We start from the raw sequence: 18,014 nt of genomic DNA on the forward strand, positions 1-18,014 counted from the left end.
CCCACGCTGTGCTGACTAATGATTTATGACAGAAGATGGTCATGTCATTGTTTTTTCAAATAATTTGTAGTTTGATTACAATTGGGGGTAAATTATCAGAAAAAATGACAAGAAAATGGGAAAGAACTTACTTGTACAAAATATGTATAGCTGCCCTTTTTGTGATGGCAAAGGATTGGAAACTAAAGGGATATTGATCAATTGGGAAATGGATGAACACATTTTGGCATATGATGGTGGTGGAATACTATTGTACTCTAAGGGATGATGAATAGGATGGTTTCAGAAAGAGTTGGAAAAACCTAGATGGACTGATGCAGAGTGAAATAAGCAGAACCAGGAAAACATTGTACATAGTAACAGCAATATTGTGGAATGATCAAATGTGATGGACTTAGCTACTCTCTGACAAAGAATGCTATCCAGCCCCAGAGAAAGAACTTCATTATGTGGAAATTTGTTGTTAAATTTAAATGGTTAAAAAAAAGCAAATTTAATAAAAACACTTTTTCTAAAGGAGGGAAATTCATTCTCAAATCTAATGATTCTCAATATTTCTTTGATGGTATTATTTAGGAATCTGAATTCATTTAACAGTCAACCAAAGGCAAAGTCAAAGTCAACATTATTGCCTGGAAATGAAAATGTAAGTATAAAAAGGAATGTTTAATCAAAGAAATATCCTTAAATATCAGTTGAGATAAGAATATTAATAATAATTATTTCATGAATTGTTCCTCTAAATATAAAATTGAGCCCTTCATCTGGTTTTTGTGCTCTCCTTGAGACTAAAGTCAAAAGAGCTAAATCTCATCACCTTTTCAAATAATTCTTATTCCCCCTTGAGCTTTCTGTAGCATTTGACACTACTGATAATCCTCTTTTCCTAGATATTCTCTCATTCTTTGAGTTTTATTATTTTATTCACTCTGCTTCTTCTCCTGCTTCTCTTCACTCTCATTCATTGGTATAATTTTCTTAAATCCTTCTGTAGATTTCCCCTAAGGATTTATTGTAGGCCTTCTTTTTGTCTTCCTCTACCCTTTGTCCCCTGGAAATACTGAAAGAATTTCTAATGTTCCCTCTATATAGACTTCTAAATCTCTATCTTTAGGTCTCACCTACTCGCTGAATCAAAATACCGAATCTCCAACTTCCTGGTCTTTATCTCTCTGGCTGTATATACTAGGATCATCATAAATTCAACATGTATAAAACCAAGATGATATTTCACCCACTTTACTTTCTTTCTTTCCCTCTATCTTTCCTTTGAATTTCAATGCTTATTTTCACAAAACTATTATTCTCTCAAATACCTATGCTCAAAATCTTAGGGTTATCTTTGAATTCATGTAGCCCTTTTCTGAACTTTCAATTTTTTTTTCTCTTTTAAAGACTTTTCTGTTTGTGTTGTATTTTGACATTACAATCATCTATAGATTAATCCTGGTTCCTGAGAGGTGTCTTGGAACAAAATAAAATATAGGTAAAATAAATCACACAATGATTTTATCTAAAAGTCCATGCAATATTTCATAATCATTATACATTACTCTAATTTAAAAAATATTTTTAAATTAAAAGTAATCTATTCTGTCTCCCTCCACTCCATTAGAGGGCAGAAAGAAAAAAAATCCCCACAAATTTCTTATAACAAATATGCATAATCAAACAAAACAAATGCCTTTAATGGTTCTATATACATATATGTCTAATTATCTATCTAGAGAGAAATACATTTGTGTACATATGTACATATACATACATTTATATAATTATATACAATTCACCACAAATTCACCAGATTTGGGTAATGAAAAGCATGTTTAATCACTGTAATCATGCATAATCAGAGCATTGATCATGGTTCTTATACCTTTAAAAATGTTTGTTTTTACAATGTTATTGCAATTATATACGTTACTCTTCTGGTTCTATTCATTTTGTTCATTAGTTTCTGAAGGTCTTCAAAGTCTTTCATTTTTGTAATATTGATGCTATAACAAAATTTCTTCTGTTTACTTCATCTGCATCAGTTTTATATTTTTCTGTGTAATTTTTCATACCATATTTTTTTATTTCATACCATAAATAATACTCAACCACATTAATATACCTCAAATTATTCAGCTAATCCTCAATGAATATCACACTTAGCTATTAAAGGTCATATCATAAACAAATTAGAAAAACATGATAAATTACCAATCAGTTCTATGGTTAGGAGAAATGCTCATAAATTAAAAAATGAGAAAATAATAAAAGATAGTATGGGTAATTTTATTTATATAAAACATTAAAAGGTTTTGCAAAAACAAAATTAAACAACATAATAAGGTGAATAACAATAATCTCATTTCCAAGATATATGATGAATCAATTTAAATTGAGACATTCTTTAATAAATATTCTAAGGTTATGAAATAACAATGCTCAAATAACAAAAAAATGGTTATATGTGAAAAAATGCTCCTACTGAGTAGAATACTAATTAGAGAAATTCAAATTAAAGCAATTCTGAGATTCCATTTTATGTCCACCAGAGTGGCAAAGAAGAATAAAAAAAATAAGGAAAATGAAAAATATTGGAAGAGCAATGGGTAAAGAGAATATTGATGCAATACTGGTAGGTTTGTGAATGGCTACAAACAACACAAAAGTATTTAAACACTGTGTATCCTTTGACTCAGTTAAAACACTCAGCTTATACTTCAAAGAGAGAGAGGAAAGGAGAAAAAGAGCATTTAAGTACAAAACTACTTACAACAGCTTTTTGTGGTGGCAAAAAACAAATAAGAAACTAAAACAATTCTCCCCTTTCAGATCTCTTTTACAGATATCCCTTTCTCTTAATTTATACTGTCATCACTCTCCTTCGTGTCAATTATATTTTGCTTAGGGCCTCTCCTTCATTGATTTATTTCCAATATGTACATAATTCTAATAACTTGAAATTTAAGTCTACATGTCATCAAGTAATTGTCCTGATCTGTTTCAGCTTCCTTTTATATGGTGTCTTCCTCCATTAGAATGTAAAGTCCTTGAGAACAGGACTTCTTTCTTCTTATATTTTTATTTCTAAAGCTTAGCATAGTGACTGGCAGAGAGTAAATGCTTAACAAATGATTGTTGATTCATTGATTCACTTTATTAATTTGAATTGGTCAAATTAATCAGTTGTTTTCACTTGATATTTAAAAACTTCAGTGTCTTACTTTTAAAATAAAGAGATTAAATTTTTTTTGTGTGTGTGTATTTAGCATTACATTTCTATATCTTTGAAAATGTGGCATTGTAACCAATGAATGTTCTTTGATTACAGGAAATATATGTACATATTTAGACAAACATTGAGGAGAAAATGAAAGAATAGAATAAAATGGATTGAATTCCAGGCAAATTTATAAGATAAAGAGTTGTAAACACAATTTCTGGTTAGACAATAATAAAAATCTGACATTGCATAAGAGGAAACCAAGGAAACAATTATATATAAATTAACAATGACAATAGCAAACATTTTTGTATTGTTTATTATATGCCAGGCACTATGCTAAGCACTTTGTAAATATGACCAAGTAATATGAAAGTATTTTCATGAATATAAATATTAACAGCTGCATATATATACACATATACATATCACTTTAAACTTTGTAAAATACTTTGTATTTCACTTGTTTTCACAATACTGGAAGATAGGGGCTATAATTACCTGTATTTTATAAATGAGAAAATTGAGCCAGACAGACATTAAGTGACTTGTTGAGACTCATAGTAAGTAATCAAGGCCAGATTTGAATTTAGGTCTTTCTCTGTCTACATCCATAAATCTATCTACTCTACCACCTATCTGCCTCTTTCAAGTAAAATTGAAAAAAATATCCCTATTAATATGAATGCACTCCCTGTTTATGTAAACTATCATGGAAAAAGAGCATGATTTTAAATAAATGAATCCTTCCTTTTAACCCCTAGAGACCTAGTTTCAAACAAAGACAAGTGGTTCAAAATTAGATGATGGTACATGGAATTGTTTTACTAAGGTTAAAGAGTCTGAAAAAAGTGAGTGGTACTAAAACTGGGTGTGAAGTGAGAGTGAAGAAGAGATTTAGGATTCTCCTTACTTTGCCTCAGCTTTCCCCTCCAGCCTGCTTCACACATTCTCTCAAACTTTTGATCTTTCTATGACTTTTTGTCTTCATCTTTCTGCCTCTTTCTTTGACTCTGTCTTTTCATCTGTTTGTCTATTTCTGTATCTGTTTCCTGTTTCTTCGGTGCTTTGATTATGAAGTGGAAAAACATAGTTACTCAGTGATACTAATTGATGATTATACCTAAAGGACTGAAGAAAATTTCATTGGTAGTGCCATTAAAGGAAAAACCAGACGCAAATTCAATTCAGTGCTCTATCCCCTAGGAATTCAAAAACAGGCCAGAATTCTTGATTTAAGACTAAGAAGGGAGGGAAGATGGGAGAAAGAGATGGATACAGGATTCAGTAGCCCTGTGAGTTAGAAAAGAATTTGAACTGAGGTGACAGCTTAATAGGAGAGCAAGGGATGATTAAGAAATATCTGTAAAAGCTCATCACTCTTCCCTATCATATTATCCCACCTCATTCATCACTATTTATAATAAAACTTGACTCTGGACTGAAGATTGAGTGGTTAGTCTAGGAAACAAACCCAAATGGCAACCTACAGAGAGGGCAGAGGAGGAAGGAAGAAGGAAAAGTCCTAGTGTGAACCCTAGTGTGGATAGCAGAGAGAAGGCAAAATCTTATAGACACTGGCTTTCCCCAGGTAGGCATTAAAAAAGAAAGGATGAATAGAAAGGAAATTGATTAGATCTGGAAATATCACAGGACCTGAGCAGAGGAATGACTTTATAATGAGAAGTTGTCTGAACATCTGTTAGAATGCTAGGTCTCTGCTAAAAACAGAGAAGTGAATACCTTCTTTCCTTTAATGATAATGTCATCTTGTGAATGGTAGAGTAAATAAAAATAGAAAATTCTATTCTTGATGTGATGCTATATAACGGGAGGAAGTAACCCCCCGAATCATGCTGTCTTGAGAGAATTAGTGTCCAAGAAGGCAGGGGGGCAATCTTTCTCTTCCCTGGCCTAGCCACCTCATATTCTGATCACTACTTTTTAGGAAGGACATTGACATATGCAAATCTCAAATATGCATATCTTTGAGATATGCATATCTCAAAGAAATACTCAGGGTGGTGAAGGGTACATATCATTTGAAGGAACTGAAATGAAAAAGGTTAGACTTGAGAAAAATTTAAAGCAGTCAGGATAGCTCTTTTCAAGTTATTTCATTTAGAAGAAGGATTAAGCTTGTGCTGTTTTGCCACAAAGGTTAGAAGTAGAATCAGAGTGGAAGTTACTTAGGGAAATTTAGCTTTAATGTATGAAAAAGCTTCTTAAAAATTGTCAAGCCAAAGGTAGAATGAGCTATCTCAGTAGAGAGTGGACCTATCTTTTATTGGAAGCCTTAAAACAAAGGGTGGATGATCACAGATTCTGTATCTTTTAGAAGGAATTCTTTTTGGCAATATGGGTGGTCCTGAATGGCCCCTGTGGTCTCTTCAAGCTCTGACTGTGATTCTGCATAGAGTTGAGGAAGTATCTATAATTGTGAATTAAGTATTTGACAGGTCACTCAATGCTTATGTTTCCTAGCATGAGTAATAGTTTGATTTTGGTAAAGGGTTCTTCTTTTGGTCCCCTGGAGTCTTAGTTTCAAAACTTTGGGATTTAATCCAATGCATACTGGTTTTGCCTGGCTTTGAGCCTGATGGAAGTTTATTTTGGAGAGTGTCTGTTTATGCACGTGTGTACATGTTGAGTCAATGGGATCATTTATAATTAGTAGAGGATTGATTTCAGCTGAATCTTTGGCTTTATATACTTACCAGATTTTTAAAAAAATGAATAGTTATTTGTAGAATATTCATCATAAATTATACATGTATGCTACATGTATCCTTAAGCATACATGCATAATTTTTAATGGAATGCAATGCTAATTTGCATTTTTACCATGTTCCACACTGAAATCAGAATGTTGCTAACTGCTTCTGACCTAGAATTACAACAATTTCAATTTTTACTGAAAATGCACTAAGAAGTAACCAAACCATTAGTTATTAATACCCTGGAATATACAATACATGCTAGTTACTTCCCAAATGTACCACATGATGTCAGTACTACACCACAAGAATTAGAATCCATGCTTAAATTAGTGAAATAGCTACTAACAACAAATTTGTAGATTTTTAGAAAATGAAATACAGTATACATTGTAACATTTTCTCCTATAATCAATTTCAGAGAATATTGCAAATTCAAGTGAGTTCAATTCAATAATCTTTACTCTAAATATGTATGATCACTTTTTTAGAAACCTCCAATTCGGTTATGTCTTCTATAAATGGAATTATAAATATAAAAATTAAATTCAGTTAAATAACATGAGAAACTCTTATAGCTGTTAGGGATACAAAGAGAAACATGAAACAGTTCCTGAACTCAAGGATTTAGATTCTGATAAGCTGTATATCTATGTAATTACATCTACATGTGCATATCTACATACTACATATGTAATGTACATATACAAGTTATAATAAATAATAGGTAGAGAATCAACAGCTAAAGAAATGGGAGTGGATCAGGAAATTTACCCAGAAGTAGTAACTGAACTGAATCCTTAAAGAAGGATAAAAAATTCAAGAGACAGATGAGAGGAAGCAACAGATGGTAGGTCTGTATATTAATTTAGATTGTTTTTGTAAAGAATAAAACAGATAACATGTCACATAAGGAAACAGTTCCTAATGATGGGAGTAGGGTGGGATTGAACCCACCAATTAACTATGTAGACTGCCTGATGGTGTTAAAACTGGCTACTAACAATTCAGGAGGTGGACTTCATCGGGTGGAGCCAAGGGGGTAGAGAAAGCACTCAGATGAGCTCTCCCAGCATTTCACTCCAAACAACTTTCCAAAACGTCTCAGGAGTGTTGGAACCAACAAAAGGCCAGAGTGAGGCATTCTTCTGGCCCAGGACAACATAGGAGGTTAGACAGAGAGTCAATAGTGCAGAGGAGGAAGATGGTCCAGACTAGGTCCACATGGAAGAAACCTCGGTGGCGCCACAAGTACTGGTAACAGAAGCAGTAAGGGCTTAGGAGCTTTCAAGCCAGAAATGGTAAGGAGACCTGACTTCTAGGGATGACAGAGTACCCTCTGCTAGCACTGGAAGCAGGGCCAGACACTGTACCTCTTTCTGGGTCGTAATTCAACAGCAGAGAGGATCATTTTCAATCAAGAAAGCATGGAAGCCGTGGGAAATGCTCTTCCTAAGCAAGAGAGCAAGGACCACACCTTTCCCCAGACCTCATTAGTTTGGAAGCACCAAAAAACTTCCAAGCCAGTAAAACTAGCTCTGAAAACAGCAGCATGAAAAAGCCTCAAGCCTGGGTTTACAGATAAATTCTACCATACATTTAAGGAGCAAATTGTCCCAATATCATTCCACTGCTTCAAAAAACGGGTAAAGGAGGAATCCTATCAAGTGCTTTTTATGGCATATATATGATTATGATAACTAATCCAGGGAGAGGAAAAACAACAGCGAAAGTAATTTTTTCAACAAATTTTCAAAAAATTTCAAATACAATACTATTAAGGAGAGTATAAAATATATTATAAAAATATAGATTATGAACAGGTAGGATTGGAACAAGAATGAAGAGTTAATAAAATATTAGGAGAAACATCTGCATGTTTAATGATCTTAATAATGAAAAGCAAGAAAATATAATTATATATTCAGAAAAAGCCTTTGTCAAAATTAAGACCCATTCCTACTTAAAAATGCCAGAAAGATTAGTAACTGATAGATACTTTCTTGAAACAATGAGTAGTATCTTTGTAAAACCAAGAGCAGGCATTTTCTGTAGTGAGGATAAACTTGAAGCCTCTTCAGTAAGATCAAGGATGAGACAAAGAAATACATTATAATGACTATTATTGTATACAATACTAGAAATGTTAACAATGGAAGTAAAAAAAATGAAAAAGAAATTAAAGGCAAAGAGTAAACATCTCTCTCTCTCAATCTCTCTCTCTCTCTCAAATGATCTGATATACTTAGGGAACCCTAGAGACTCAACTAAAGAACTAAGTGAAATGATGAACAACTTCAGCAAAGTTGGAAGACATAAAATAAATCATAAATCATCTTCATTTTATATACTTTAAACAAAACTTATTAGTAAGAAACAGAAAGAGATGTTCTATTTGAAATAATTGCAGACAATATAAAATATTTTAATGTTTACCTGCCAAGACAAACCCAGGTATTATAAGAACACAATTACAAAAAAAAAAAAAACTTTTCAAACAAATGAAGACAGATCTATACAACCAGAGAAATGCTTTCCAATAATCTTCAATGGAGTCAATTCCTCAAAATTCTAGGGATCTTCTATTATAAAAAACACACTTATACATACACATATGTAAACTTAAATTTAAATGGTTTCTTAAATTTATAAAACTTATAGGGTAATGTAAAATGTTAATATATGTAACATTCCTTTGATTATATTTCCCTTTAAAACAATCAAAAGTGAACCCATTAGTGATAACATTGAGAGCTGGAATGGATGACTATATAGAATGAGTCAGGAAGAACTGTGTTGAAATCCTTCCTCATAAACTTTGTGTCTGGGTGACCTGGGAAACATACATTATCTTGCTCTGTTTCTATTTTCTTATCTGTAAAAGAGGGTAGTACTTGCAATGGTTTCAGAGTTGGATCAGTTAAAAAATACATGTAAAGAGCTTTGTGAGCCTTTAAGTGCTATGTAAATATAAGTTCTTAAGCAGAACTTAACAATGAACCATTCATAATATTGGAACTTTTTTTTCCTTTCAGTAACTGGAAAGTAATATCTCTTCTACAGTTAGACAGGTGAAGTCAAGACGCTGAACTAGTAAGAAAATAGAAAAAAAAGCCTACAGACACTAGTAGAAGATGTTTGATTTGAGAAGCATGAAGGTCATTATATCTCTTTGCTTTTATGTCTCCTGAGATACGTTTGAAAATGACTTTTAAAAAATGAAACATATAGCAAGGAAAAACTGCATACACTGCTTACATTTTCATGCTTTTGTGTATTACTCATGCTTTTTTTTATCAACCTGATTGATTCCTTGCTGCAATTACATTAATGTTTATATAGATGTGATCATTGCTTGTTGGATAAATATTTCACAATATGTAAAATATCAAATGGAAAATAAAATAAGAGTTACAGCTGTTTTCAGATGTGATTCTTTCTTACTCCCATTGAGGGTGTTCTATGGGAATAGGTTCAAGTAATCCATGATGCAGATGGGATGGTGATAACTAAACTACATAGAGAAAGCAAGAGCTGTTCACCTTTTTTTTTTTCCTGTCTTCCTTGACAAGATTAACCTTGGGATTGTAAAGAAAACAATAAAGTAAGCCAATATGTAGTAGATACCAATGATAGATAGGAAGATTATAGAGGAACATTTACCTTTTCTTGATGAAGTCAGGCTACGAGCACCAGAAGAACTCTATGCCAAGGTACTGTAAGAACTGGTTCGTGTGATTTTGGAATCAATTTCAGTGATCCTGCAAGAATAAGAACTATCATTTATTAAATTCTAATGACCTAGTTGCTATGCTAAATACGATCCTCAAAACAACCCTGGGGACATAGGTTCTCTTATGATCCCCATTTTACAGTTGAAAAAAGCAATGCAGTGAGGTTGTCCATTAGCACATAGCTAATTAAATGCTTGAGTGCAGCTCTGAACTCATTTTCCTCACGACAGGACCAGAGCTCTATCTATTACTCCACCAAGCTGTTTCGGGGAAACTGTGAACAGGTTAAATGTTGTCCTGATTTTCAAAAATTGAAGAAAAAAAATTGAATCTGCAAAGTGTAGGTCTGCAAGCTTGATTCCAATTCCTGGCAAAATTCCAATTAGTCTAACTTTAGATTATAATAATAAGTTAGTTTCTTAATAACTAGTTGAGTGATTTTATATAAATAATAATTACTAGTTTAATATCAGCTTGAAAGACATGCTTTAATGAAGTGCTCTACAGATATGTGCTGTTTAACACTTTTGTCAATGATTTGGATATGAAGAGTATCAGAGTTCTAGATGATACAAGTCTAAGGAGAATAATTAATGTGTTGTATGATATAATTGGAATAGAAAATATCTTGATAGGTTAAAATGTTGGGCTGATTGTAAGATAAAATTTAATAGAGATAATGGTAATGGTTTATACTTGTGTTCAAAAAATCTATTTCACCACTGTGGTATAATCGAACGTAATGGACTTCTCCATTAGGGGCGGTGTAATGTCCCTGAACAACTTGCAGGGATCCAGGAGAAAAAAACACCATTCATAAGCAAAGGATAAACTATGGGAGTGGAAACACCGAGAAAAAGCAACTGCCTGAATACAGAGGTTGAGGGGACATGACAGAGGATAGACTTTAAATGAACACTCTAATGCAAATACTATCAACAAAGCAATGGGTTCAAATCAAGAAAACATCTAATGCCCAGTGGACTTACGCGTCGGCTATGGGGGGTGGGGGGGAGGAAAAGAAAATGATCTATGTCTTTAACGAATAATGCTTGGAAATGATCAAATAAAATATATTTAAAAAAAAATCTATTTCACAAGTATAAGACGAGGGAAGAAAGGCTAACAAGAATTCATTTTTTGAAATCCTGAGGATTCTAGTGGATTAAAATTGTTTCAGTTGTGTGATATGGTAGCCAAAAAAGTTACTGAGCTCTAAGGCTGCATTAAGAGTTAGCCTTCAGGACTAGGGAGGTAACAGTCCCATGGTACTCTATCCTGGTGAGACTAGATCTGGATATTCATTCAAATTTTAAGAAGACATTATTAGTCTGAAGAACATCCAGAAGAGATCCTCAGTTGGAAAAGAGAGAGGAGAGTATGTCATATACAGAGAGGGGATTGTCTAAAGAAATGGGTATGTTTAGGTGAGAGTAAACACAATTAATGTTTCAATGGCTCCCTATTTCTTCCAGAATCAAATATAAAGTCATTTCCTTCATTTTTACAGGCCTCCATAACCTGGTTCCTTCCTCCTTTTTGAGTCCTTTTAGAGCTTCCTCCCTCTTATCTTTGCCTATTGAAAAATTCAGACTGTTGTATCTTTTTTGTTCCTTATACATGATACTATTAGATTTTCAGTAACTGTCTCCTGTCCCTGGAAGACTTTTCCTCTTGTCTTCACCCACTAGTTTCCAAGTTCCTTCAAAAGTCAGAGAATATTTTCCATGACTGAATATGTCTAATCTACATGGAATTGTTTTCCTTCTTAAAGAGAGGAGAAGGAGGAAAGGAAGGAGAGAATTTGGAATTCAAAATAAAAAAATAAATGTTAAACGTTTTTTTACATATATTTGAAGGGAAAAAGTGTAAAAAAAGTCTTTCCTAGTCTTCCTTAATACTAGTGCCTTCTCTTATCTCTAATTTATCAGTTGAAAATATATATATACTTACAAATATAATTTTTATAACAGATCATTTTATTGACATTATGTCTGTGTGTATATACCTATAATTTATACAAAACTATTTTCCTCTTCTATTAGAATGGGAGTTCCTCGAGGACAAGAATTGTCTTTTCCTTTTGCTGAATATCCAGTGGCACAGTCCTAGATATATATATTTAGCCCTTAGTAAGAGCTCGTTGATTTGAATTTTTATTTTCAAGTATTTAAATGACTGTCATCAAGATTAGACTTGATCTACTTGGCCTTAAAGGACATAACAGGAATCATAGGTAAAAACTGAAAGTAGGCAAAATTTAACTTGATGCAAGGAAAACTGGATAAAAATTAGAGCTACCTACAGTGGAATGGGCTAGCTAAATCAATAGAATGACATTTCCCACTCATCAGAGGGCTTAAATCAAAGTAAGGATGATTGTTTTTCTGGTCTATTTTGGAGGGAATTCTTGATTTGGCTTTCAGAGCCTATTCTACCACTGACATTAACTATGTGCACTTTGTAATTGTGATGTGGCTTTGTGGGGTAGTGTTTGGGAGAGGGGACAAGCAACATCTGTTTGATCAGGGACCTCCCAGGAAGGAGACTCCCTCCTGAGGCAGTTGTTTTCTCCAGCACCCAATGGCTTCCCTGGAATTGTCAATATGTGTCAGCAATCTCCAGGTCTTCCTCTCTATCCCTGATGTCAAATTGTCTCTCCTGATATTCTTTTTACTTAATATTGCTTATTTTGCTCATCTCTATTGGTATGTTATTTACTTACTGGATTATAAACTCATTGAAGGAAAGCAGTTAATCTCTGTTCAAAGTAAACTCTTAATTAATGTTTATTATATTTAAGTTTGCAGTGATAGTATATGAATAGTATTTTTTCATTCCTCCATTATATTTCTTATTTTATCAGGCCTTTAGAAAAGATCTGATAGGGAAGATAGGTCATACAGTGGATAATGTATAGGCACTGGAGTCAGGAGGACTTGAGTATAAATTTAGCCTCAGTCAGTCACAAGTTGTGTGACCCTGGACAAGTCACTTAACCTTTGTTTGCCTTAATCCACAGAAGGAAAGGGCAAACCATTCTAACTGCTTTGCTAAGAAAACCCCAAATTAGGTCACAAAGAACCAGTCTTGACTAAATGACTAAACCAATAACAAAGATCTTATAACAATCTCATACCTAGCAGATTGGCTAATATTACAGCAAAGGAAAGTAATGAATTTTGGAGGGGATGTGGCAAAGTTGGGACATTAATGCATTGCTGGTGAAGTTGTGAATTGATCCAACCATTCTGGAGGGCAATTTGGAACTATGTCCAAAGGGCGATAAAAGACTGCCTGCCCTTTGATCCAGACACAGCACTGCTGGGTTTGTACCCCAAAGAGATAATAAGGAAAAATACATGTACAAGAATATTCATAGCCATGCAGTTTGTGGTGGCAAAAATTGGAAAATGAGGGGATGCCCTTCAATTGGGGAATGGCTGAGCAAATTGTGGTATATGTTGGTGATGGAATACTATTGTGCTCAAAGGAATAATAAAGTGGAGGAATTACATGGGGACTGGAACAAACTGCAGTAATTGATGCAGAGTGAGAGGAGCAGAACCAGGAAAATATTGTACACACAGACTGATACATTATGGTACAATCGAATGTAATGGATTTCTCTACTGGCAGCAATGCAATATTCTAGGACAATCCTGAGGGAATTATGAAAAAGAACACTATCTACATCCAGAGAAAGAACCGTGGGAGTAGAAACACAGAAGAAAAACAACTGCTTAATCACATGGTCGATGGGGATATGATTGGGGATGTAGACTCTAAATGATCACATTAGTACAAATATCAATAATAAGGAAATAGGTCTTGATCAATGACAAGTGGAATTATAACCCAGTGGAATTGCTTGTTGGCTATGGGAGGGGCAGTGAGAGGAGGTGAGGGAAAAAACATAAATCATGTAACCATGAAAAATATTCTAAATTAATTAAATAAAATTTACAAAATCTTATATCAGGATTGTTAAGTAGCTGAAAATTTTCTGAGATGTCTTCCCTCCATCCAATGTACAGCTGACCAAGGTCTTCAATGCCAAGCCCTGTCTAACCTTGTTCTATTAGGGTAATGCTTGATGTTTTAAACTCTGCCCCCTCCCATCTTTGTTAAAATGCTCCATGTTTTGTGTGTCTTTGCCTCAGGACCCTGGGCTCTGCTAGCTGACAGCTAGATAATTTGATAAACGATTTCTTGCTAATTTTTAATGTTCATCATTAATGAGAAATGGCCCTTAGGTAATGTATAATTTAACAGTGTCCTTCAGAAAATAATGCCCTTTGCCAAACAAAGAAACTCTAGATAATTTATGCCAATATTATTCCATGATTTGAACATAAATGAGGCACTTGGAACTTCTTTCAACTATTGGATTCCCTTAACTTGCCATTCTATCTCCTGTCTCTATGCCCCTGGATAAGCTGTTGAACAAATTTGCAGGGTAGTCCCTCTTCATCTATGTTCTTCAAAACAGCCCATATATGTGTTTACACCAACAGACATACACAAACACACACACACACACACACGCCTTAATGGCAAGGACTTTTGTATCCTCAACACAAGTTCAGTGCTTTGTATGAGAATGCTTAAAAATATTTGTTAAATAATGTGGACTCGTTCTTCCACTTTATTCTGCTAGTATAGACCTAATGTGCATTACATTCTCCTTTCTCTGTTCCTTAAAGGAAATTTAAGGCAGGAAGGATTAGCCTAAATGAAATAAATAGCTTTATATTACTTTTGTCCAAAAAAAGAAAAAGACCAGCAAAAATCATATTCTTTCTTTCTCCCTGAATATAGACAACCTAGAAATATAATATACTTTTGTATAACAATTTCATAATTTTTAAAAAATGAAATACTGGCTCATGAAAAGTATTAAAATGTATCAGTTTTGAAAACCAGAAAATGTCCATCTCCAGATTCAAATGAAAGGAAATGATATTAAGAGGAGAGAAGAAAGATGTTCACTACATTAGTGTCAACTACACCTCCCTAACATCACTTGTCTTAAATGGCTAATTATTTGCCAGATTTTATCGTTTCTATCAACATCACATTCCTTATTCCCTAACTGACATGCCATGACTAGTTTGGGCTACTATTACCTCTAGCCTGGACCACTGCATCCCCATCTTCATTGGCCCCTCTGCCTCAAGTTCCTCTTGCAATTAATAAAAATTTTGTGTTAAGGGAAAAGGAATGGCTGCAAACTCAAGACCACTGAATAATAAGGAAGTTGCAAGATGCCAGCTAAATGTTCCTTGCTGATTCTTTGTCCTTTACCAAACTGGTTATGCATTTCTTATTTCTAGCTAAAGTGTGCCATCTGCTGGTTTTATGAGGAATTATTTATTACTACTTTATGCCATCAAGTTTATTCATTAACCAGTTTTGCTTAACAAAATTTGTCATAATAACAAAATCATAGAAAATATTTGGAAAATTAAGATGCAAATACATATAGTCACACATGTATATATAATGAGACAAATATGTTTATAATTGATAACCATTACACATATAAAATGAATTGGTCAGGTGTTTAAAATCTAATTAGCAAACCCACTTTTTAATGGAGGAAATTGCTGAAAAAAATTATCTACCTCTTTTAATTTATTAGCTAAGAAAGCTAGAAGAATGTTTGGCATGTAACTAAATGCTTAAAAAGATAAAATCCATGAATTGTATTTCAATAAGCCTAATCTTGTTGGTCTTGTTAAGTTAACCTTTTCTAATTTCCCATGCATCTCCTGATATGAGTGGATAACAAAGTATTACTAAAGATTTATTATATTTTAGTCTCTTCTAAGATTTGGGGATAAAATGGAGCTAGGCAAGACAGTCCTTGACCTCTGTGAGCTTTAATTCTAATGGGGGAAGACAACATATAAATGGGAGTTAGACAAGGAACTGTTGAAAACATCTATCAGTGTGTTTGGAAATGGCCAGGAACTGATATGGAGGTCTAATTCTGCGCAAGCTATAGCCAAAAACTTAACTAGGAAAAACCCAGGTTCCCAGCAACAGGAGTTAAGATTCTGGTAGGGTTTTGTTCAATTCTTTCATTCATTTCTGACTCTGTGTCCCCATTTGGGGTTTTCTTGGCAAAGATACAGGAGGGGCTTGCCATTTAACAGAAAAAGAAACTGATGCAAACAGAATGAAATCATTTGCCCAATATCACACAGCTAAGAAGTATCTGAGGCTGGATTTAACTACTTCTAGGCAGTGCACCCTATCCACAATGTCATCCAGCTGTCCAAGGGGAGGGTAATAAGAAGAATAAAGAAAATGGCCATTCAGCAGAGTCTCCAGACAGGCACCCTTTCTGTCCTGCTTCTAACAGATAAGTGAATCATCATATGGTTCTATTGTAAAACTGACTCAGTGACTGCCAAATCCATGACTGAGACCTCCAGAGTACAAGAAGGCCCATTTTCACTGCTTTTTCTCCAACTATGGAATATTTATAATTTCCCTGAATTCATTTCTCAATAACTCACAAATTCTCCACCCATCCACCCCCTCCCCAATGATTCTGAATGCCCAGCTATCTCTGCACAAACCACTTTTCCCATTCCTACGCTCTTCTTCCTTATTTCTTTCCCTCCCAATTCATCTGCCACGTAGATTCAAGATCTACTCATGCCTACCTCTGTACTCTCTGGAATGTTGGCTACAATGGTTATAGATTTGTTTTTATCTTTTGCTTTTTATTCCTTTCTGTTTCTTACATTTACAAGCTTTCCAGGGCACTTTCATCAAAACTGGCTCCTTTTTCATTCATACCTCAGCTCAGTATCTGTAGGGGTAGATCAGAACACTCCTTGCTCCTCACTTCCACCTCCAGACTCTCCTTCTACCACATTACTCAGTAAGTAACCTCTCCTTCTCTGAAGTTCATTCTATCCATATTTATTGCCTAAAATAGATTTGTTGTCTGTCAATTCCTGGACACTCTCCTTTATTCTCAGGATTACTGTCTTCCCAACCCAATTTATTATTACATAATAAAGAATGTAATCTTCCATGTTAATATTCAAACATGTTAATATCCAATTTCCCCAATTTATTTATTTCCCATGACTTTCACCTCATCTCAGCAATAGACTGATCTTGCCAGGCTCACAGACTGACATTCCATCATCCAATCAAAATTGAAATTCCATCTCTCATTGGCCTTACAACTTCTTTTTTTCTGCATTCTTCCAGACCTCCAATCCTTCCACCCTTAGTTCTTTCATACACCTCTACTGCTATTCTCTTTAATATTTCTTATTTTACTCCTTAGTAAAATAGTTAAGCTCTATTTATTCTCTTGTCTTGGGTATTTTGTCTTCTCATCCCATAACTCATCTTGTCCTACGAAGGTCTAGTCTTGTATTACTCACATCGTGTGTTCCTTTTGTTCTTATTCTTCTGGGGCTGAAATTTAAGAAGCCATGAAGCCTGGATCCACTGTGTATTTATGTTACATGATATTAAGTGGTCTCTTTCTGTAGCAAGACAATCTTTATTTTTTTTGTCTCTCTCTAACCCATTCAATATGCCATTTATTACATATGCTTTTTACAAATCTATTCATCCCTCCTCAATCCCCTCATGGTTCCCTCTTCTCCCATCTTCTCAGGACTGATAACTTTGCCTCATATTTAATTGAAAAAATCGAGCACATGAACTGAGTTCCTTCTCCCCTTTTCCTCATCTCAACAATCACATAAATTCTGTTGTCTCCTCCTTCAAAGTTTTCTCAGAAGAGATGACCCCAAATCCCTTGGGTTCTTCCTAACTCTGGAATCAAATATAAAGTGTTATAATATTTATTCCCAGATTTTTGTAAGCTAACACATATACCCACTTATATACATATATACACACATATAAATATAAATATTCATACAAGCACATACACACATTTATAATTTCTAGGCTTCTTACACATTATTTCCCTTCATATAATCTATGACCATATTATCCTACTTGCTGTCCTGCACACATGACACTCAATCTTTCATCTTTGTTCTATTTCATTGTCCATCTAAAGCAGGGATAAGTATGTAAATTTAAGAGGAGCAATTTGATTTCATTTTGAACCTTCATTTTGTGAGAAAGAAATTATTATATTAGTTGTTTTTCTATAACCAGATAAGCACTTGAGTGGTACAGTTTTGCAATGACATATGTCCCTCAGGTTTGGTAAACAGCTACTAATGACATGGGATTGTCTTAGATTTTGTAAACAACTATTAATGATGCATTTGTCTCCCAAATTTGGGAAACAAATGAGATACACTTGCTAATTACATTAGTTTTGATTCATAGTTT

General features: G+C 34.0%; 2 long non-coding RNA genes across 2 annotated transcripts in view; one reads left to right on the plus strand and one right to left on the minus strand.

Moving 5' to 3' along the window:
* The first annotated feature begins 535 nt into the window (after positions 1-535).
* Positions 536-9,351, plus strand: LOC130454574 (uncharacterized). The gene is made up of 2 exons (XR_008912229.1): positions 536-646; positions 8,967-9,351. It is a non-coding gene; the product is annotated as an uncharacterized LOC130454574 (long non-coding RNA).
* Positions 8,388-18,014, minus strand: part of LOC103100522 (uncharacterized) — a 51,511-nt gene continuing 41,884 nt past the window's right edge. Inside the window, exons 3-4 of the long non-coding RNA XR_008912228.1 lie at positions 9,595-9,692; positions 8,388-9,509 (exon numbers count right to left, since the gene is read on the minus strand). This is a non-coding gene — a long non-coding RNA (uncharacterized LOC103100522). The remainder of the gene's footprint in view (positions 9,510-9,594; positions 9,693-18,014) is intronic.

The sequence above is a fragment of the Monodelphis domestica genome, chromosome 5 (assembly GCF_027887165.1).
Source record: "Monodelphis domestica isolate mMonDom1 chromosome 5, mMonDom1.pri, whole genome shotgun sequence".
NCBI lineage: Eukaryota > Metazoa > Chordata > Mammalia > Didelphimorphia > Didelphidae > Monodelphis > Monodelphis domestica.